Genomic DNA, 21540 nt, shown 5'->3' with positions numbered 1-21540 from the left:
CTTTATGGAGGACCAAGGCTTAGGGTGACCAAATCAGGGAACACCCCAAAAGAGGGAATTCCAGACGAAACAGACTATGTGGCTCCTTTGAGAGCCACAGCAAATAGAGCAATTGATTCAAAGCTCTGAGAAGACCTGCAGCCAAGAATTCTTCCTTCTGTTTTAGCAAATATTCTAACTTGACTGGCCACAGAATTACTCTTTTTAGTAACATCAGGCGACACCCCCCAGGACTTAATCTCCAGAACCCCTCCCAGTCAATCCTGTTCCTCAGTTTGATGTCAAGTAACTAAGCCAGAGAGTTGCCTGTTAATGTTTCATGAGCTGCTGGAAGAGCCGGAGTTATGGATCCCTTCTTAAATTTAAATCGTCATTTGGAAAAATAAGAATCGATAAAGCGAGACTTCGAGGACTTGCAAACTTCCAGGCCAGCAGAGCTCGTGAGAGCAAATCTCTTCTTTGGTGTTGACACCCTTCCTTTCCCCAAGCCCCCCTTTCCTTGATGACACTGCGGGACCAGCCTGACCCTCCTGGTACCTCTCTAGCTGCTCCTGTAGGGGCGTGAGTGTGAGTGTAACTGGTCCCTAAGCACACCAACACGAGTGTGTGATTGACTCTTCACAGAAAAGTATGGAGGGACACAGAATAAAAACAGACACCCTCCACCAGGACTCCCCCAGACATGTCCCCCGAGACAACCACTTCCAACCACATCAGGATGGGATGGTCCTGGTGGCCTTCGCCATATCTCTAAGTCATAAGCTTTTACTTTGGTGTTTTCATTTTCTAGATCATTTCATTGTTGATTGACTCGTGGGGACCTCTGAATCCAGCTCAGGGATGGAGAGAGCAGGAAAACCATTGCTCGCTTTCTTACAAAAGACAAATGCTGGGAGGTGGCAAGGGCCTCTGCCGGACGCACCAGAGAATGGATGTCACAAGAAAACCAAGTAACTCGAGATCTGGGAAAGGAGACGGCTGCGAGGAGAGACAGGACCCAAGAGCAGCAGACACAATGTAAGCTGGCCAAACGTTACTAGGCTGTTGAGGACCGAGTGTGGGTTTCACTGTAAGGGCGAGCCCCTGGGGGCTCCGAATGTAGAGAGTGTCATACCTTCCCACAGAATTTCCCCCCTCAAACCCCACCAGGAGCTTACAAGGAAGACCTGTGACCTTCCCGGAAAAGCTTTCCGTGGTTCACCTGGAGGAAGAGAACAGTGGCCACTCTGAGGGTCTGCTCAGATCTATCTGTCCCATCATCCCATGGGGGAAGAAAAAGGCTTAATCTATGGGAGGAAGAGCCCCTCCCCCAAAGAAATTGGCACTGATGGAAACCATTGCCACTCTCAAACAATTAAAGAGGAAAACGTTAAAATATAATCCCCAGCCCAGGGAGCGAGCAAGAACATATGCTCCAACCTGAATTACTAGGGAATGCGTAGGAGCCCACGGGCAGCCCACACCCCGGGGTCTGCAGTCGGAACGCACGGAGGGCAGTCAGCCACTAAAACCCCAGAGCCAGCCCAGCTCCTGACCCCACTCAGAGACCTTCCTGCTAACGCCCAGCAGAAGCAAAGGTGGGCTCACGTCCAAGCATAAACATATCTACCTCTGAATCTTCTGTCCTAAACCACGTGTCCACCTTCCAACAGAACCTGTGAGCCACACAAAAAGGCAGGGCGCAGTCCATCCCCAAGAGACATAGCGGCTCTCAGAACCAGACTCAGATATGACACCGAGGGTGGAACCCGCCGTCATGGAAATTGAAATAACTATGATTAATGTGTTCAGGGCTCTCACAGAAAAGGTGCACAACATGCAAACGCAGATGGGTGATTTCAGCAGACAGCAGGGAATTCTAATCGAAACGCCAGGAATGGAAACTGTCACAGAGGGGAAGAGTGCTTCTGATAGCCTCTAAAGTAGACTTGACCCAGCAGAGAAAAGAACCGGTGAACCTGAAAATGTATCCGTATCTACAGAAATTATCCAACTGGAAACACAAAGAGGAAAAAGAAGCTGGGGGAGGGGAAGGGCAGAACAGAGCACCCAGGAGCCATATAGGAAAACATCAAGTGGTCTAACACACGCATAATTGGAAGAGGGTGAGGCCACAGAGGGCAGGCAAGAAGAAGTATGTGGGACACAACGGCCCAGAAATATTTAATAGTGAAAGACACAAATCACAGACTGGAAAAGCTCCGAGGACACCAAGCAGAACAAACTACTCTTCTCCTCCCCTCAAATATTCAAACTTCCGGATACCAACAACCAGAAAATCTTAAAGGCAGCATGGATGGGGGAGAAAACGTGTCACCTTCAGCAGCAGGAAGGCACAAATCACAGCGACTTCTCATCACATGAGCGAGAGGACCACTGGAGACGCCTTCAAAGTGCTGAAGGAAGGCCTATCAACCCCCAGGTCTTTCGGAGAAACCTTTCCGAAATGGCATGCCTTTATGCAGTAATTAAGGAATTTCAAACCTTGCTTGAATAATATTAACAGAGTATTAGTAATACTAACAGAGTATTGTTAATTTTTCACATGTGATATAGCTAATTTCTTAAGATTTTTAAATCACTATCCTTAATGGTTTGAAACTATTATCTTCTACGGACACAGTCTCAAATTGCATTGCAGATGACACAGGGTTTTTAGGAGGAATTGGCCAGGGTGTTGCTGAAGATGGGCCCAGAGCTGGGTCCTACTAAACTGGAGAGGATTATTTGCACATTCCTTATGTGGTGCCCTTTTCATTGTAAACAGCTTTGGAATTTTCGATGATAAAAATGCATCAGGTTCATAAAACAAATGGACAAGGACTTGAGACTTTCTCAGACAAACAAAACCTGGGGGAATTCATTGCTGACAGACCTAGTCTCCACGAAGTCTGTTGAGCTCTTTCAGGCGAGAGGCACAGATAAGTCAGAAACATTCATTTCCAGAAAGAAATAAAGAGCATTGTTGGAAATGAAACTGATGAAAGTAAAGTAAAATGCTTTTTTTCCTTTAGTTATAACTGATCTAAAGTAGAGGTAAGCAAACTTCTTAAAGGGACAGAAAGTAAATATTTAGAGTTTGGGGACACCTGGTCCGTGATAACAGCCCAGCGCCAGTAAAGATGGAAGCATGAAAGCAGGACTGAGGGAGGCCAAAGTCACGGCAGTGCATTGAGAAGCCCTCGTTGGCAAAAACGGGCTGCAGACCCTCGTCCTAAAAGGAAGCAGCCTGAGAAAACAAAGTAACAATGTTCTGTGTGTTTGCAGAACGTGTGAAAGTAGAACACATGACGGGCAGGAAAGATGTGCGGAGGCGACTGGGAATATCTTGTCATCAGATCTTTACATCATGTGGAGAGTCACATCATTCATGTAAGGATTGTGTGTGTGCTTGAGGTTAGACTCAGATTTCTTAAAAATATACATTGTCAGCCCTAGGGAAACCACTAGTATTTTTTAAAGAGAAATAAAGAATAAGCCAACAGAGAAGATAAAATAAAATCATAAACTGTGCTCAATTAAATCCAGAAAAGGCAGAAAGAGAAGGGAAAACAAAGTAGAAGTGGAATGAACAGAAGAGAGCACGATGACAGATTTGCGTCCAAACATCTGGGTCACAGGTTTCCCTGTGAATAGTCTAAACAGGACAGTGAAAAAACAGAATCAGATTGGATCTTTAAAAAAGCAAAAATCAGCTATATTCTGCCTACAAGAGGCCAAGTTCTGGTATTAAAATACAGATGCAGGAAAAGAAAAAGGATGGAGGAAGACACCATGTAGTCACAGATGGGAAGAAAGCTGAATTAGCTGAGTTTACACCGAAGAACATCCAGAAGGAGGACTACTATCAGAGCTAAAGAGGAAGACAACATAGTGATAAAGGGGCCAGTTCAAACATGTACGCGCCTAACAACACCTTCAAAACACATGAGGCAAAGCGGTGGAACTGGAAGGCAAAACCCGCAGTTCTGGGGAGAGATGGTGGCTCTTCTCTCCCTCTAATTGGTAGAACAGGCAGACAGAAAACCAGTGAGGGTATATTGGGCCGAACAACACTATCCCCCAGTGAGGTCTAATTAACATTGATGGAACGCTCTTCTCAAGGGCCCGTGGAACATTCACCAAGATAGACATATTCAGGGACATAAAACAAACCTTGAAAATTTTAAAAGAATAGAAATCATACAAAATGGTCTAGCAGATCATAAAGGAAGGAAACTAGAAATCAAAGCCAGCAGGTCCTCACTGCCCTGCCGCAGAGCTGGCGCCAAGTCCCTGCGGAGAATCCAGATTCAGGGCCCGGGCTTTGAGCAGGAGTGGGTTAGCTGTCGTGCTGGCAGCCTGACGCATGAGCCCCCTGACAAGGGAGACCCTATATGTTTGGAGGTGACAGCTCTGGGATTTGTGGCCAGATACAGCAGGAGACGCAGGTCCCAGCAAACTCCAGTCCAGGTGTGTACACCTGGGACCTCACCAAGAAGCTTCACAAGCAAGTAGCCCAGACCTCGGGGCCCCTCATCCTCAGTTCACTCGCATGTCTGCAGAGGGAATCCCAGAGGACCCTCTGGAGGAGGAGGGAGAGTCCAAAGCTCAGCTCATGGCTAGTGTGTGGGTACAAGCTGCCCTCCACCCTCCTCCGGGTGACATCAAAAGACAGTGGAGAAGGAAGGCCACCTGCCGGGCTGAGCTCTGGGCCGTGCACCTGCTCCTCCACACTGGGCCAACGGAGTTGCCCTGAGTTTGGAAGGCGCACAGACCACGGGCAGGGAGAAGTGGTCTAGCTGGTGGGTCAGGAGTCCAAGCGACTAAACTTGGAAAGGGTGAGAGAGTCAGGTTCACGTGGACAGGCAAGTGGGAGAGGACATGAAGCCTGAAGCTTGTGGCGTCGCACACTCATGCCCACAGAGCGTGTCTGCAGCGGAGACGCCTGGCACACAGCTGATCTGACCAGGCAGAGTTAGCCAGCCTCAGCCACTGCCAGCCCTACGCTGACTTGAGGACATTTGAAGGGATGCCCACGGAGGATGAGAAGGAAGCATCCCATGAGCCAACAGCGGGAGCTCCCGCTTACCCACGTGGCTGCCCAGCCCGCACCCACCTGCCAGCAGCGTACAACTCATCCCTCGAGGGGACCAGTGGCCACATAGCAGCAAATAGACCACGCTGGGTCCCGGACGGAAGGGCCTGCACGTCATTTCACAAGCAGAGGTTCTGGGCATGGGCTGGGCTTCCTGCCTATCAGGCTTCAGCCTATGGCACGGAGGGTGCCCAAGCTTTCGGCCCACTGGCTCAGCCCCCCTCACACCATCACATCAGGCCAGGAAGCCCACTTTCCAGCAGGGAGGTGGGGGCAGGCCCATGACCTCTGGCCACATCCCACACTGACTGCCCGGAAGCCGCAAGTTGACAGAGCAGGGGAGCCAGCTGTCGGAGACACTTCTCCAGGAGATGGGGTGCTGCCCCCACAACAGTGTAGTGTTTGGACTATATGCGAGACCCTGGCAATGCCCCTGGGCCCCAGGAAGACACCTGGGAACCAGGGAGCCAGTGGGACAGCCCATGCCCCACTCCCTGTGCCGACCAGGCATTTGCACGTCTATCCCTACGGCTCCAGGCTCTGCGGACTTGGACGTTCTGGTGCCCGCAGGTGGGCACGGGAAGTGTCCCATGGAATTACAAACCGTGGCTGCTCTTGGGTACTTCAGGCTCCTCATGTCGGCGGAGGGCCAGGCAAGGTGGGGGTGGCCATCTTGGCAAGGCGACAGACCCCATCCATGAGGCATGGGGGGGCATGGGTGTGGGATCAGGTGGGCCACTTCCCACCCGTGGGGCCCCCTTAGCCGCGGCCATCAATGAGAAGACCCAGCAACACACTTGAAATGTCACAGCAGCAGGCCCCGAACCCTGGTGAAGAAGGGCTGGTCACCCCTCAAGGTCAGCCCTCGAGGTGGCCGTGTGGAGGCGGTCTGGGCTGGGGGGGAGGCTCCGTACCAGCAGGGGCCCTGCGGTGTGCTCACACTGGTCCCGCAGCAAGTACCCGTCAGGCCGCTCATTTCCAACATCATGGCCATGGGATCATAGCTCCCGGGGACCCGGCCGGGGCCAGGACTCGGTGAACGAACACACGGGGGAAGGAATGGCTGAGGCTTGGCCCACGGTCGTGGAGGGGAAGCTGCAGACGGCCTCGGCCTCCTGGCTAAGAGAACTTGTCTGATCTTGTTTTCCGAGCACCAGGAAACCAGATCGCCCAAGTCTGAGACCGAGTCCCGCCTTTGCCAGCTGTGTGACCTTGAGCCAGTTACTTCACTCTCTGTGCCTCTGTTTCCCTACCTGGAAGGCCTCGATGTTAATAACGCATCTCTCTGGGTAAGGGATTGAGGCATCAGCATGTGGGACTCACGGGCCACGACAATAGGACACAATAAGCAGAGAATGTGGGAATCAGTAATTATTTTTTGTCACTTCTCAGACCAGGAACCTCGGCCCAGGAGGCCCAGTGACCTCGCTGGAGCTACACAGTGGGCCAGGGGCCAAGCAGGCGGGCTTCTTCTGGGCCTGCGCCAGGGATGCCCCCAGGCTTGGGCACCAAAGTGTTGCCTTCAAAGGTCATGGTCCCCAGGCATCTGGGTGCTTCCTGGTCCACGGTGGCCACAGAAACCCCGTGATTTCCCCAACACTCCTTGAGCCTGAAGCAGGAGAAGGTCTCAGAGCCGTTGCCGGGCAAACCCCAGGCCACTTTCGTCCCAGGCTAGAAACCCAGAGCTTGATTTTCGTGCTGTGTGGTCTGAGCCGCCCCTCAGTCGCGCCGAGGTCATGCGCTCTGATTGGGATAAATTGTTTACGAGCATAAACAGACCCAGGACCTTCTTCCTGCAAAGCAGTGCACAAGGACCCCTCAAGCCCGGAACCTCATCCTGGATGGACCAGTGGGTTTTCCGGCACAGCCAGGACCCTGGCGCATGCTCCTGAGATGGAGACAGCGGGAGATGGCATTTGGGGTCAAATTCCCGTGCGAGCCTCTCAACTCCCAGGAGCTACAGGCCTGCCTGCAGGGTCTCCGATCTCTGTCTTTGTAACCATGGGACCTGCTGGGTCCTGGGCATGAACGTCCACAAAATACAGTGCCCTCGAGCTTAGAAGTCCGTGTTGCTGTGACTCCATCTGCACGACTGCACCAGGGTCTGACGCACAATGGGCTGAGGCACCGGGGGGAGAGGCTGGGTCCCCCACCGGCTGCAACCGCGGTGGGGACGTAGGTGTGCAGGGTCCACATCAGGCTGGGCAAAGGCCCCCCCAGTGCCCTCCCTGGGGTGCCCCATGCACCCCTCTCTGTCCCCCCCCACCCCAGCAAATCCCTGGGCCATTCCCGCTCCCTGCCAGAACTGTGGCCTTCCCAGCGTCATCAGGGTGAGCGGGAGACAGCACAGCCCCGTGGGAGCCCCGCGTGGTCGGCTCTGCCCCAGGCCATGTCAGGGATGTCACCTCGCTGGCCTGAAACTCACCACAGTATTTGCACTGTAGCAATTGGCAAATGCTACAGATCAGAGCTTTTTCTGCCCAGGCACCTGGTTATTAAACCTGACTGGCTCGGGGCTGTTTCTATCTGTGAACACTCTTGGGAGTGACCCAGAGCAGGGACATCTCTCTCTAGAGCGACCCACGGGGCCGTGTGCAGGGAGGAGGCTGGGAGGAGCCCCCCACAGGGCCCCTGATGCCCTCCAGGGAAGCCCAAGTCCCCAGAGTACCCCTGCCAGGCCACCAGGCACACTGGCACTCAGGCCCTGCCCCTTGCTTCCCTCAGCCTCCCCCGCTTGGAAGGCCCGTGTCCCTGACTGGCCCTGGCCATCCTTGTGAAACCCCCAGGAGCCATACCTTCCTGGAAGCCATCCCTGCCCCCATCAGGGCTCGGCACCACCCCCCAAGCAGGGCAGGGGCCCAGGCAACTGTCCACTCCCCGGGACCCCTGAGCTTGGGACCTGGCCCCTGCCTACAGCTGTAGGAGGCAGAAAGGGAAGCCACAGTACCAGTCCACGGCTCCTCGGGGCTCTGTCCCTCCAGGAGGCTGCACAGACCTGAGACTTGAAGGCCAAGGTTGTTCCCAGGACCCTCCCCGCCAGCCCTGCCAGCCTGGCCAAGCCCCCCCGGGGGGGTACCAGGGCCATGGAGAGAGGTCTGGGGACACAGTGTGCAGAGCTCCAGGCAGAAAGGTCCCTACACAGGAAGTTGGGAAAGTCAGACCTATTATTTGCAGCAAAACTGAGGTTTCCGTGAACAGGGCTCTAGTGCCGCAGGCCCTTGAGCAGGTTTCCTAGCCTTCCTGCTCTTGGTTCATGTTCTCCAGAGTCCTTGGGGACTGTCTTGAGGATCGAATGAAATAAGCCCCAAGCCCCTGCCCCCGACGTGGGAACAGAGCTCTCACCAGTTCCCAGGGACCCAGAACCCAGACTTTGAAGTCATGGCTGCTGTTTGCTCCTGAACTCACTCACGGGCTTTGAGTTCTGATTGAAAGGCCCTTTGTGACAACGCCACGGTGTCTCAGCTGTGGGGGGTGTGATGCATGGGAGGGCTTGTCCTCGCTTGGACCAGAGAGAGACGAGCAAGGCTGATGACGCGGGGGCAGCTGAGATCGAAACAGGGCTGTTGCCTCAACAAGACCGAGCGAGACTCAGCGTGGGGGGTCTGGACCCGCGTCAGAGCGTCTGTGCGGCTGGGGCTGGGTCCTGAGAGGGGGTGGCCCCCAGCTCCACACCCAGCATTATTCTTGGATTTTCACTTCCCGGGGGGAGGGCCAAGCAGTGGGTCCCGGGGGATGAAATGGGAAGTGAGTGAGGGCAGGGGACAGTCGTACTTACAAGGACCTGCCGCGTCCCGGGTCCACACGTGCCCTCCTGCCTGGCCTTCTGCAGAGGCGGAGTCCTCTGAGCAGAATCACGGAGCAAGGTGTTAGGGTGTGGGTTTGCCCCTGGGCCGTCTGACCTGCACTCCATCCAAAATACCGCGCGGACGGCTGGGGAAACGTCCAGGGAGGGGACGGGAATAGAGGCGGCGACAAAGCCACCAAGTTCACCTTGGCAGCCCTCTGCCCCTCTCCTCTGAAGAGAGGGAGACACCTGGGTGGGCTTCCCAGAGGGGGAGAGATTAGCGGGACCTCATCCCTGCCCTTCTGCTGGGGGACACCCACCCAGCGTGCAAACCTCGGCCTCCCCAGACCCTCCTTCGTGGGTCACCCACCCCCATCTCAGCCCGGCTCACCCTTCATGCTCTTATCCCTCCTGACTCAGGGCCTTTGCACCGACTGTGACCTGCACTCCATGAGCTTCCGGGGCCAACTCCTAATCGCCTCTGACTCTCAGTCCGGATATCCCCAGACCCTCCCCAGCCTAAACCAGAAGGCATGCTGGTTCCCTTGAGAACACCTAGCACCACAGTCCAGACTCAGCAGTGGACTTGCAAGGCAGTAGGATGGACAGATACACATGCAGCCTCACCAGGACCAGCTGGGGGGCCCGGGGCTCCACCCCTGCTGTGTGCCCTTGGGCCAGTGGCTGAGCCCCTCTGTGCTTGTCTTCTGGTGTGTGGGATGGATGACAAGCGCATGCCGTGGGTTCGTGTGTGTGAAGGGCTCCGGGGCCCTGTGTGGGCTGTGGCCCTGCCCTCCATGGCTCCCTCCACTGTGGGCCTCAAGCCCTAGAAGGTGGAGTCAGGTCAGGGTAGCCTCACCAGTGTCCTGAGAGCCCTGCATGGTGTGTGTCATGAAGGAAGCCGGGATGTGTGTGGATAAGGAACACGGGCCTGGGGTGACGGGGTAGAGGCGTGGTGGCCCCTGTGCCCAGCCCCCTCTATCCCCCACCCCACCTGGGCAGCCTCCAACGCCAACAGTACTTCCCGGCAAAGCCCACCGAAATTTCTCCTGCAACGTGGAGCTGCGGCGTAAAACAGTTTACTGAAGTCTCATTAGCCAAATGGATAAATCATCTCATGGGAGGTTAACTCTTTCCAGCCCTGGCGGTGCTCCTCTGAACGAGGCAGGCAAGCTGGGGCTCTGACCTAGTTTGAGTATCCGTCTTGCCTGAACCTGGCGGGCCACCGAGTTGGCAGGGGCTCCCGAGACACACTGTCATGTCCTCTGAGATGGTGTCTGTGTGATCGGAGGGGGCAGGCATGCCAAGCGACCTTGACGGGCAGCGTCTTCCTTCCTGCCCCAGATTTGCAGGGAGGACAGTCCCCACACAAGGCCACAAGGGCCTCTTTGCTTTCTTCTTCCGCTTGTCTGTGCAGCGCAAGTGTATGCTGATCAAAGGGCCTGGGGCCAAGGAAATGCAGGTGTTCAAGACACAAGCTTTGCTTTCTAGAAGCTCCTGATCTGATGGAGGAGAGACACAAGTAAGCAAAAATGAGGGTACTGGAACAACCGAAGAGGAGCCGTCTGAACACGGGGATGAGAGTTCTGTCCTGTCCGAGGGCATCAGAGAATACTTTACAACGTGTCGTTGTACATCAGCAGGGTTTTGAAGGGTGGATAGGAGTTTTCCAATTGGGACAAAAGACGCTTGAGCAATGGAACTGCAGTGCAAAGGCTCAGGAGTAAACTCCCCTTGTTCTGTGCATCTGTGTGAGAACAACAAGCCACGGGGCACTGCTAGGGGCCGGGGTTCTGGGGTCAGGGCGGGCACTGAGCTGGAAGTATGTACGAGGTCCAGACCCCGGAGTGCCTCCTATGCCATGCAAAGGAGCTCAGCCTCTATTTCGTGGGGCTGGGGAGTGGCTGAGGATGCGGGGCAGGGGCAGATGGGGAGTGGGTCCAAGCAGGGCGAGCAGGAAAGCAGGACGCCCCACAAGGAGGCAACTCAAACAGTCGACCGAGGCTGCCGCACCCCTGCCCCAGCATGGGTCAGCTGGGCCGCTGCCTCTGGCAGGAGGCAAGATGGGTAGACCGGAGGCCCGAGCCAGAGGACGCAGGCAGCTGCAGAGAGGGGCGAGGGGAGTAGGGAGCCCTCTTTGTAGCCCCCCACCCAGGGAAGCAAAGTGGGAACTACAACGGTCCCTGTTCTGTGCACCACGCTCTCGGGCCCCCTGTCCTGCAATGCTCACCCGGCTGGGATGAGGCAGGTTCCTTGGGGTGTTGGGGAGCATCTGGAGAGGTGGCGTCTCAGTCCCCAGCCCTGGACTCCCTCCCAGCCTGGTTCCCCTCTGCGCAGCCCTTCCTCCCCGCTGCTTAGACTCCACTCAGGGCTGCCGCCTCCAGGCAGGCCCCCCGACCCCTGCTCAGGAGCCTCCCTCGAACTCCCCTGAGGGGCAGGAGGGTGCTTCTGCGTCCCCGGACTCCAGCAGACAGCCGCCTGGACTCAGATCCGTACAAGTCCGGCGTCTGCAGAGAACGTGGCAGAGTGAAAGAATGAGCCAGTTGGGACAAAGTCCACGGTCCCTGGACTCCAGAGAGGACCATCCACCCCCAAGCAAAGGGCGGCCCAGCCCTGTCCTGAGCAGCCAAGACAGCTGAGTGACGCCCACAGGCAGGACACCAGTCCTGCACCTCCGTGTCCCAGCACGGCCCCGTCCCCTCCCGCGCACCTCCCTCCACCCCCCAGCCGGGCACAGAGACCCCCGTGAGCCCCCGTCCAGAGCGTGGGGTCCAGGCAGGGCCTTCTCGGCTGGGCTCTACTTTGCCCTTGGCTCCAGGCTGTCCCTCCCACACACAGGCTGTCATCCAGAGGGCCTAAGGTGGATTTTTTTGTTGTTGTTCGATTGTGTTTTGGCAAAATGTGCGTTGTGACTCGCGTCTGTGTTTTTGTTTTTTGGGGTTTTTTGTTGTTGTTGTTGTTTTTGTTTTTATTTTTATTTATTTATTTGACAGACAGAGATCACAAGTAGGCAGAGAGGCAGGCAGAGAGAGAGGAGGAAGCAGGCTCCCCGCTGTGCAGACAGCCCGATGTGGGGCTCCATCCTAGGACCCTGAGACCATGACCCGAGCTGAAGTCAGAGGCTTAACCCACTGAAACACCCAGGTGCCCCTCGCATCTGTGTTTTTAATTTTGTTGAAGAGCCTCATTTGGGGGCTCATCGTTTTCTCTGCGCTGAGCCCCTGGGGCTTCTCCCACACTCTCCTCCCACCTGCTGCCCCGGCGCCTCCCCCAGCCCCTCCGTCCCCATGAAAGGCACCCAGAGGACCTCCTAGCCCCACGTCGCATCTCGCGGGAATGCTCCATACTCTTGTGCCTGGAGGGCAGATGGCTGGCCCTGCAGACCACAGCCCGCCCGCCAGTGGGCCCCGTCCTCCTCCCTCCTCCTGACACTGCAGGACAAGCCCTTGTCTGCACAGGACTTTACTTTAAAAGCCCCCTCAGGCCTGTAGAAGGCTGGCAGTGCCCAGGCCAGGGACTGGCAGGCTGGAGCCCCAGGGCCCTCGCCAGAGAAATGGTATTACTCCAAACCGCCACCACAATGAGGAGCCAGGCCAAGCCTCTCCAGGCTCCGGAGGGGTTGCACATGCAACGAGGTAAGCAAGTGTGGGGAACGCGTGTGCATGCGTGTGCGCACACACAGGGACCGTCGCAGGGGCTAGAAATGTGTCGGGTGCCTTTTCCCACCTGGAAATCCACCCACCCTTCCCCCATGTGGCCAAGCCGCCCCCCCGAAGCCTTACAGGACACCAGAAGCTGGCCGGCGTGTCCACATTGGTGCTGAGCTGTGACCCCGGCAGCCAGGGCTGATTCCGGGAACGCGGAACCCTGCGCCCGCAGGCTGGGCCACCTCCTGCCTGTGTGTCCCTGAGCAGGTCCCTCACCCTGCCTGGGCCCCTGGTCCCCATCTCAGCCTCCAACCCCAACAGGGCACGCTCAAAAAGGAAACCACCCAAGTGCCCGTCCACAGGATGGACAGACAAACGGCAGCAGGTCAGACAACAGAACCTGCAGAGCCCGAGCCCCGGGACACACGAGGGCACGGGAGGCTCGCCCGCAGCCACACACGCCGTGGCACACACGCCGTGGCACGCACAGCGCACACGGGTCCTCCGTACCGCACTGCTGAGGGCCGGCTGGGGAGAGAGCGTCCCGGCCCCCGCGGGCTCTGAGGTGACAGCAGGTGCTGCGCCCTCACTGCCCTGGTGCTCGTCTCATGTATTTGTCAAACTCGTCAAACTGCTGCTTGAAATGGCGCCTCTGACGGTCTGTAAATTACACCTCGATAAACTCGACTTCACAGGGAGGAGGTGACCCCAAGTCCCAGGGCTGACTGAAAGGCTGGAGCTGTCCCATCCCTCCTAGTCAGGCCTCCGGAGCCTCGGCCAACACCCAAGGTCCGTCCGGGGCGATCGTGTCTGTCCCCGCCGGCCCGGGCTCCGGGGCGCGAGCCGGTGCCAGGCCTCTGTGCTGCGAGGCCTGCGCGCCCACGGAAGGAGTGCGATGCGCCAAGCCTGCTGTCACTGTAAAGCGGCGAGCACCGTGACACACACGCATCACAGCTGTACTGACGTCGGGGGTGGGGAGGCAGACAGACAGAGAAGGGGGAAGGACAGAGGGATGGAGAGACAGAAGGCACCCATGCAGGGGAGGAGGGTGGGAGAGAGGAAAGGAGAGGCAGAGCGGGAGGGGGAGGGCCACCGGGGCACCGTTCGCAAGCCTGGACAAGGAAGCGGAGCGTGCGCAGACGGACGGACAGATGGATGCATGAGGAAGACGAGGCGTGCACACGCAGAAAGGAGCGTTATTCATCCTTGAAGAGGAAGAAAATCCCGCCTTTTGCGACAGCCCCGATGGGCCTGCAGGAACCGTGAAAGTCAGAGACACTCACCGCAGATCTCCCCTCCCTGCGGCACCAAGGACAGACGAGCCCCAGCCGCAGGGGCGACCACGGGCGCGGGACTGCGGTGACCGGGAGGCGCGGGTCAAGGGCACAGATTCCGGGACCTGGCGAGCCGCGTGGGGGCTGCCGCGAACGGGACTGCGCCAGGAGCCCGGCCCCGGGGGAGGCAACCCTGAAGCGTTCTCGCCACAGCCGCGGCGGAAGGGAAGACACCGGTCACTCCTCCGGGGGACGGGCGTGCCCATCAGCAGGACCGTGGGGTTCCTGCACAGTAAAATGCATGTAACAAACCACCATCGTGTACAATTTAATTACATAATGTTTGTATTTGTCAGCTATGCCCCGTACAGCTGGGCAAGAGGGGCGCGGGGGCGGGGAGCAAGGACAGGGTGCGGGCAGGGAGGACAAGCGGGAGGAAAGCACCAGCTGAGGGCAGGGGCGCGTGGGTGCGTGGTGGCCGGGGGGGCCCCTCGGGAGGGCAGGTGGGGAGGACGGCCCTGCCCCGCACGACCTCTGCCTGGTAAGCGGCACGGTTAATGAGGCGCTAATTGGTTCTTGAGCGGTAGTTACGGTCTTCACGGATCTGTGTAATCACACGCGTCTTACTCGGTGGCAAGGCTGTTTGCTTTTTTAATAATTGAGTGACACTTGATGATTCAGGAATAACCAGAAGCCTTTTCTTGAGTCGCGTGGCTTGGAGGCCCTCCAGCCGTCAGCATCCCCCAGCTTAGGGGCCTTGCTTGGAGGCCTGGGCAGGGGGACATTGGCTGTGTCGTGGGGCGTAGCGGTGAGGTCACAGGATGTCGGAGAAGAAATCAACCCACGAGATCCACCCACCCCACATCCTACAGGCGAGCTCAGAATGGCCCCAAGACGCAAGACAAATTCAAGGGGTTCTGGAATCCTGGCCCAGGCTGCCCGGAGCAGGGCCAGACCTCCACCCTGGTCCTCCCAACCCATGCCAGACCCACTCATTCTGGGTCCATCATCACAAGAGGACACCGGGGCACGGGGAGAAAGAGGTGGCCTTGCCTGCAGTGACCAGGCTGGGAAGGGTGGGGCCCGGCCTCACAGCCACCCTGACTGCCGCACAGGGACATGGCTGACGGCCCCCAGAGGAGGTCCCAGTGCTTGGCAAACCTGGGGCGGGGGCGGCTGCAGGCATCGCCCTGGTGAATTTTTAATATCTTAGCTTTTATTAACTGTTCAAATGTGCTTGGTACAAATTCAGAAGATACAAAGGTCCATGGTGAAAATGGAGTGTCCCGTCCTACTGCCACAGCCTGGACTCCAGGACCCACATCCCAAATGCCATCCCCTCTGCTACCTGCTGGGTGGACGGAGCCCCTTCCCACGTCTCCACACTTGCTTTTGGAACCCAGCCCGCCGAGTCCCAGCTCACGCTGGGTCATGCCCTCTTGCTGTGGGGTGACCTTCGGCACAAACGGCAGATGGGACTTGCACGCAGGGGTGCATGCTGCGGGAGTGGCGCTGGGTCCCCCACCCTGGGCCCTGAGCCAGACCCTGGGGACGAGGAGGGGACCGAGGCCTACCCCCCAAATGCAGGGAGCAGGAGGGCCAGGGCACAACCAGCAAGGGGAGGGTATGGGAGGCAGAGGGCAGAGCTGGGGCGGGAGAGGGTGTCTTGGAGTCTCCAGAGATGCGGCGGCTTGGAGAGCACCCAGCGCTTGGGAAATGTCCAGGGGCGTCTGGGGTTCTTATTTAAAGTCCCCACACATCATCCCAAGCCAGGCACCCGCTCGGCGGTCCAGCGTGGGGGCTGCGTGCCAGGATGTGCTCGGAGCTCAGAGCCTGGCGCTGCTGCTGGGGCTCGGGGAGACCTGACTGGGCCTGCAGCAGCCTCAGCGTCCCCATCTGCACAATGGGGCCACGAGCAGCACCCACCTCCCAGGGACGCTGCACGGGCTCAGTAGGTGGCGGAGTCCAGCAGACCTCAAGAAATCACCGTCACTGAAGACTCGTTTCTATACCCACGGTTTTCCTGCAAGAAGACTCCACGGGCTGGGGCCCAGCTGGGTGTAACTACGGGGGGCTGGCTGCTGGCCACAGGCCATGCCCGTGCCTGGGGCTGCACAGACCCAGCCCCCGGGTGAGTAAGTTCCGGGTTCTGGAGTCGATGGGGTCCAAGCGCCATTCCTGGGGGATGCTGAGAATCAAGAGGGAGAGACGCAGGGATGCCTCGGCGGGGCTGGGACACAAAGCCCAGCTCTAACTGGGCTCCGCCCTGGCCGTGCTGGCCAGCCCCCCGTGTGCCTCAGAGATCGCCGTTCAGGGAAACCAAGGGGTTCTCAGCCTTGGATCTCCTGGGGCCCAGAGCCAGGAAGAGCGCCAGAGCAGGACTGTGGACGCAGCTTGCCTGGGCGCAGGCCTTCCTGTCACCACAGCCGGGTCTCAGCGGCAGGACAGCTGTTGCCTCCCCGCAGCAGGCCGTGCCAACACACAGAAGACAAGCCAAGGCCAGCACCGCCTGCCTCCTTGGAGATGGCCACAGTTCCTGTCAGAGTTCTTGTTTGGACAAGAGACAAGCCGGAGGAAGGCCCTGGGTCCCCGGGGAGCGAGGGGAGAGGGGGTCGGGCCGGGGAGTCTGCCCCCCGAGCCCCCGCATGCAGGGAGCGCTGAGCAGGGGTACGTGCAGACCACTCCCGAAGGTGCGAGAAGGAAGCGCGGCCTTCAGGCCATTGTCCCGCATTTTGTAAACCCAGGGGCAGCCCCGCCATGCTGGACGGAATAACATGCCAGGGGAGAAGAGAAATCCAGCCTATCGGGCCCTGAGGCCAACCTAGGGTGGTCCCGGGAAGGGAATGGGTCTGGGCTCCACGGGGGCCGCAGCCTGTCCCCCGGTGACCAGGCCGTGTGTCCGAGCAGCACAGAGCCAGGTGTACCTCTAGGAAAAGGTGTGGGTCCAGGGTGAGCCCAGAGCCTCATCCCTGTCCACCGGGTTTGGGTCAAGGAACAGCACACAGGACCACAGATGACAGAGTGATTACCTGGGAATGGGACCTCCCAACCCAGAACACCACACTGGAAAGCCACGGTGTCCCTGTGAAAGGAATGCTGGGCCCCTTCTCCCACTGCCCTGCACACAGGTGTGGCCCCCACCTTCCCCACTGCGGGGGGCCCGGAGAGCCCTGAAGGCCACAGAGCCCAAAGTCCCCAGCCCGGCCCTGGTTCCAAGGAGACCCGTGTGCCACACACTGATCTTGGCTCCCAAAACACAATGCTCTGTGTGCCGTGGCCACAGCGAGACTGGCCCATCCAAGCCCATACTGCCGGTCATCAGGGCACCATGCCACACCGCAGTGAGGAGATCACCGTGTCAGGACCTGGGTCCGTCCGAGGGCTCGGGTCCCATCAGTGACCTGGCCGATGCATAGGCTGGAGAGTTTCCAGAATCTGCAAAAGACCAGGCAATGGTTTTGGGGAATCCACCATTGTTCCTGATGAAGGCCCGGTGTCTCTAAGAAGGGGAGGTGACCCAACGAGGACGCAGCCTCAAGGACAGGTGTGCTGCTCTGAGGTCTTGGGGCTGATACTCCGGGAGAAAGTGTCCGAGCAGGAGGTGTGAGTAGAGCCCGGGACAAGACCCAGCCCCGCACCTGTGCCTGCCACGTGGGGCCTCAGGTGCCCCCCGCCACCAGGCCGGGCCCATCTTGAGTCCCGTAATGATCCGCTCCCCCTTCCTTCACAGGCGCAGCCTCAGGCCCGTTTCTGTTCTGCGACAGAGGACAGGACTGGCTGCGATCAATCCCATCATGGGATCAGAGAGATGTCCCTGGGGCATGAGATCTAAGCGGTGCAGGTTGGTATCGATCTCCCTGCCAGAGACCAGGAAGTCAAGTTCAGCCCGTCCTCCCGGCACCAGCCGTCTGTACCCGCAGGCTCCTGGCAGGGGGGCAGGGCTGCAGGTGGGACCTCCGTGTGTCCCTTGTCCTCGTGCCTCACCCTCACTGGCAGAGCTCCAGGACCATCTCCTGGGGAGCAGCTAAGAAGCCTATATCCGCGCTGGTGGGGAGTGGGGAGGGTCAGGCCAGGAGTAGTTGGACCGTGGCTGTTGGCATCCCGGCCGCCAGGGCACGGCCTGCCCTGCACAGCCGCAGCCCCAGCTCCAGGCCGCGAGAACATGGCCCCAGGCAGAGTGGCAACCTCGTGCTTTGAGTCAGCATCAACTGATTTTGCAAAGCCCTTTGCCTGGTGTTGTGTGAGACATGGAGACCGCACGCTGTCGGGGAGCCCGGGCCCTGCAGCCTGACCATGGACAGGTCAGAGCCCTTGGACGTCCACTTCCTCCCCTGGACCCGAGGATAAGCCCAGGTCTGGGGGGGTCACCGGGGTGCGGTGAAGATCGTTAATTATGAGACAGGCCAGTGACGCAGAAACGGGGCAGATGAGAAGGGCAGTATCGGGAGGGGGAGCGAGGCTCCCCTCGAAGCCTGGCGTGTGCCTGTCCGTGTCGGTCAGAACCGTGCTGCTGGTGGACACGGCGGGACACGGGCCAGGTACCCAGTCTCCGCTTCTCGCCAGTTTTGGGCAGGGCACCTGCCCCCAACAATAACCTGGCTGGTCCCTGTGTGGCCAAGAGCGCCGCGTGACCTTGCTTGGGTCCTCCAGTTGGGAACACAGGTGACGTGGCCACTTCCGGGTCATGGCCTTGGACGAGGCATGCCCGCCCTTCTCACCTTCGGCCCCACAGGCTGCAGGGCCGAGAGCTGCATGGGGGCCCCAGCAGGGGGCCTGCCCTTCCGCCCGGTCACGCCTGCCATCGTCCACATGCTGAAGCCACTCAAAATTCGAGTCGTCCACCACATCCAGAGGAGCCCGCGACCCAGCAAACATATGGGCTGATGACATTTTTCCCACAGAATTGCAGAAACCCAACCACGCTCTGCAAACGTCCCCCAGCCCTACTGCCGCCATCTTATTCTAGAAACACGAGCCCTGCGGGGCCCACGTTCGGCACAGGCTTGGTATGTGCATTCTTGGTGTCTTCCAGTGCCCACAGCAACGGTGTGGCACAGCCCTGCAACCCCAGGTGACCCATGGAGACGGCCAGGCCCTGCAGATCCCAGGGGACGGGGGGGACGGCCACTGTCCGCCTGTAACCTGACCCGCTCAAGGCCCAGTGGGTGCAAGCCTCACCCCTCATACACACGAGACCTTTGCTCGTTTACGGAATCATTCTGGACCGGACGCTCTCTTGTGCCCCGTATTCTGAGATTCTATTACCCTTAGGAAAAGACGTCCGGCATCTTTCTCCTGCTCGGTGCACCCAAGCTTAGCAAACCCGTTGGCTTTGGTTAAGTTTGTCGTGTTTGTCTTGAGTACGCGTGGACTCTGGGAGCCGACAGTCCGGGCTGCGTGACCTCGGGCAGGTTCTGTAACTTCTCTGTGCCACGTGTGAGCTGGGAGTGCAGTCAGCTTGGTCTCTGAGTGTGGTCAGGAGGGCAAGCCAGCGGGTTTGCTGCTCGGAGGCCCCGAGACGCTGCCCTCTGGCCCCACTGTCACCAGCAGGACCAGGAGCAGAAGCCGCGGCAGCCGTCTCTCACACAGTAACTGTCCCAAAGGTCAAGGCTCCGTGCTGGGTGGTGAAGGCTGTGTGGGTGAACCAGACATCGATCTTGCAGAACATGAACCCTCAGGAAATTGGGGAACAACATAAACATGAGAAAGGCCAGATCTGCTCACACACCACAGACAGCGAGACGCCGCGGGCGCTCGGAGGAGGGGGGATTGGCATTGGCTCCAGTTACTAGGGGTGCGTCCGGCGGTTTACTGACCATGACTTTGGGCTAAGAAGGACAGAAAGCACTTGGACACTTGAGGCTGGCTCTTGCAAGCAAGTCTGCCCGGCAGTGACAGTGTTTTCCTTTGCTGACACCCGCCGTCGGCCGCGCTCCAGCAGCCAGAGGACCGCAGACCCAGCTGGATGAGGGCAGGGACCCTGGTCCTCATACACACAGGCCCAGAGGCTTATAGACAGAAATGGGTCATGGAGGGGCGCCTGGGTGGCTCAGTGGGTTAAAGCCTCTGCCTTCGGCTCAGGTCATGATCCCAGGATCCTGGGATCGAGCCCCACATCGGGCTCTCTGCTCCGCAGGGAGCCTGCTTCCTCCCCTCTCTCTCTCTGCCTGCCTCTCTGCCTACTTGTGATCTCTCTCTCTGTGTCAAATAAATAAAATCTTTAAAAAAAAAAAAAAAAGAGTGGGTCATGGAGAACACCTGGGTTGGTTTCCTGCTTTGCTTGTCTCCATCCCCCTCCCCTGGGCCCGGCGATGAACGGAGTCCGAGGCCCCAGTGAGATACGAGTCATCTCTCCCCACTTAGGTGCTGGCGGGCATCGCTATAAGGGTCTGTGCAGGAGCGGAGAGAACAGACCAGGGTCTTCAGCTCGATGACTTTGTTCTCCTGTGATGCGCAGCAAGTGACAGGCAGGGGACCACCAGCACGCGCTTCTCAGCAGGAGGTCCCAATGCTGTCTGTCCCACAACCTCGGGCAGATACCATCCGCTGTGATCCGGGCCCATCGTGGCCCTAGACCAGAGAAAAGCTACACAGGGAACCAGGCCAGGGGACATGCCTATGGACGGTTTCGTGCCCACAGCTCTGCCAAGAGCTCAGTGGCACCCTTTTGTGGCCCCGGCTTTCTGCAGCCTTCCTGCCCTTGGCAGTGCAGGAAGACCAGAGGTTCCTACGGGGCCGACCCAAAGGCTGTCAGAGTCCCGGGCCTCATGACCGGGAGGCGACGGCTCGGGTCCGAGTCCTGGAGGGACATCCACGCTCTCTGGGATTGGTCTTCTGGGGTCTCTGGAGGGACCTGCGAGGGGCTTCTGGTTCTGAGATGCCCCAGGCAAGGCCATGCAGGTTGGGCCTGAAGTCTCGCTGAAGCCATGACACTTGTCCCCCCTCGGTCCCCCTTGGAGGCCAGCCAGAGCCCAGGTAGGAACTGGGAGGACGCCGAGCCCACCATCCAGGGATCTGCTGCGTGTGGCTCAGCGCAGGGGGAGGCTGAGGAGATCTGGCTGAATCTTTGCGTTTCCCCCCTTGGACCAGTCGGCTGAGCACCTCTCCGCTCCTTCCAGAGTCAATAAAACCAAATCAGGCAGCTGCCCCCGCAGCCCTGGCATATGCGGGTTGCTCTGGGGCACGGATTCTCACCCTTCTGTGGATAGGTGCCGGCTTACCCTCAGACCGCAGGATGCCCACGGGGCAGGAACCCTGTGCCTCCCATCCCTGGGAAGCGTGTGGTTTCCCTGGAGACCAGAGGCTCCTTGGGAAAAGAATCCGGCCTTCTTTGCCTTTGACCTCCCGCCGGGGGACCATGCGGCATTGGGAGCTTGTCTCCCACATCTGACCATCAGATCAGGGGCTCCATCTCTGCCGTCTGACCAGCATAACAGAGGCCATCTGCCCCGTCAGCTTGAACAGTGCCCCCTGGGGCTGGGGCTGTGTCTGCCCCCTGTAGACGCATCCCTGCTCCCCAGCATGGATGCCCAGTCTCTGCCCCGAGACGGGGGCCAGTGGACAGATAGGGGCCAGTGCATGGTGGACTGGCCTCGGTCACTCCACCGGCCGGCCGGGCTCGAGACCGCTGATGTCGGAGGACTCACCTGAACAAATGCGTGGTCCTCTCAGCTGAGCAAACAGGAGGAGACAGTGATGTTTCTTTTCCCAAGAAGAAGACGTCGCTCACGAGATGAGCCGAGAAACCGCGTCATTTGT

The sequence above is a fragment of the Lontra canadensis genome, unplaced genomic scaffold (genome assembly GCF_010015895.1).
Source record: "Lontra canadensis isolate GAN:19392208 unplaced genomic scaffold, GSC_riverotter_1.0 scaffold49, whole genome shotgun sequence".
In the NCBI taxonomy this organism is placed as follows: Eukaryota; Metazoa; Chordata; class Mammalia; order Carnivora; family Mustelidae; genus Lontra; species Lontra canadensis.
This window is presented reverse-complemented; position numbering follows the sequence as displayed.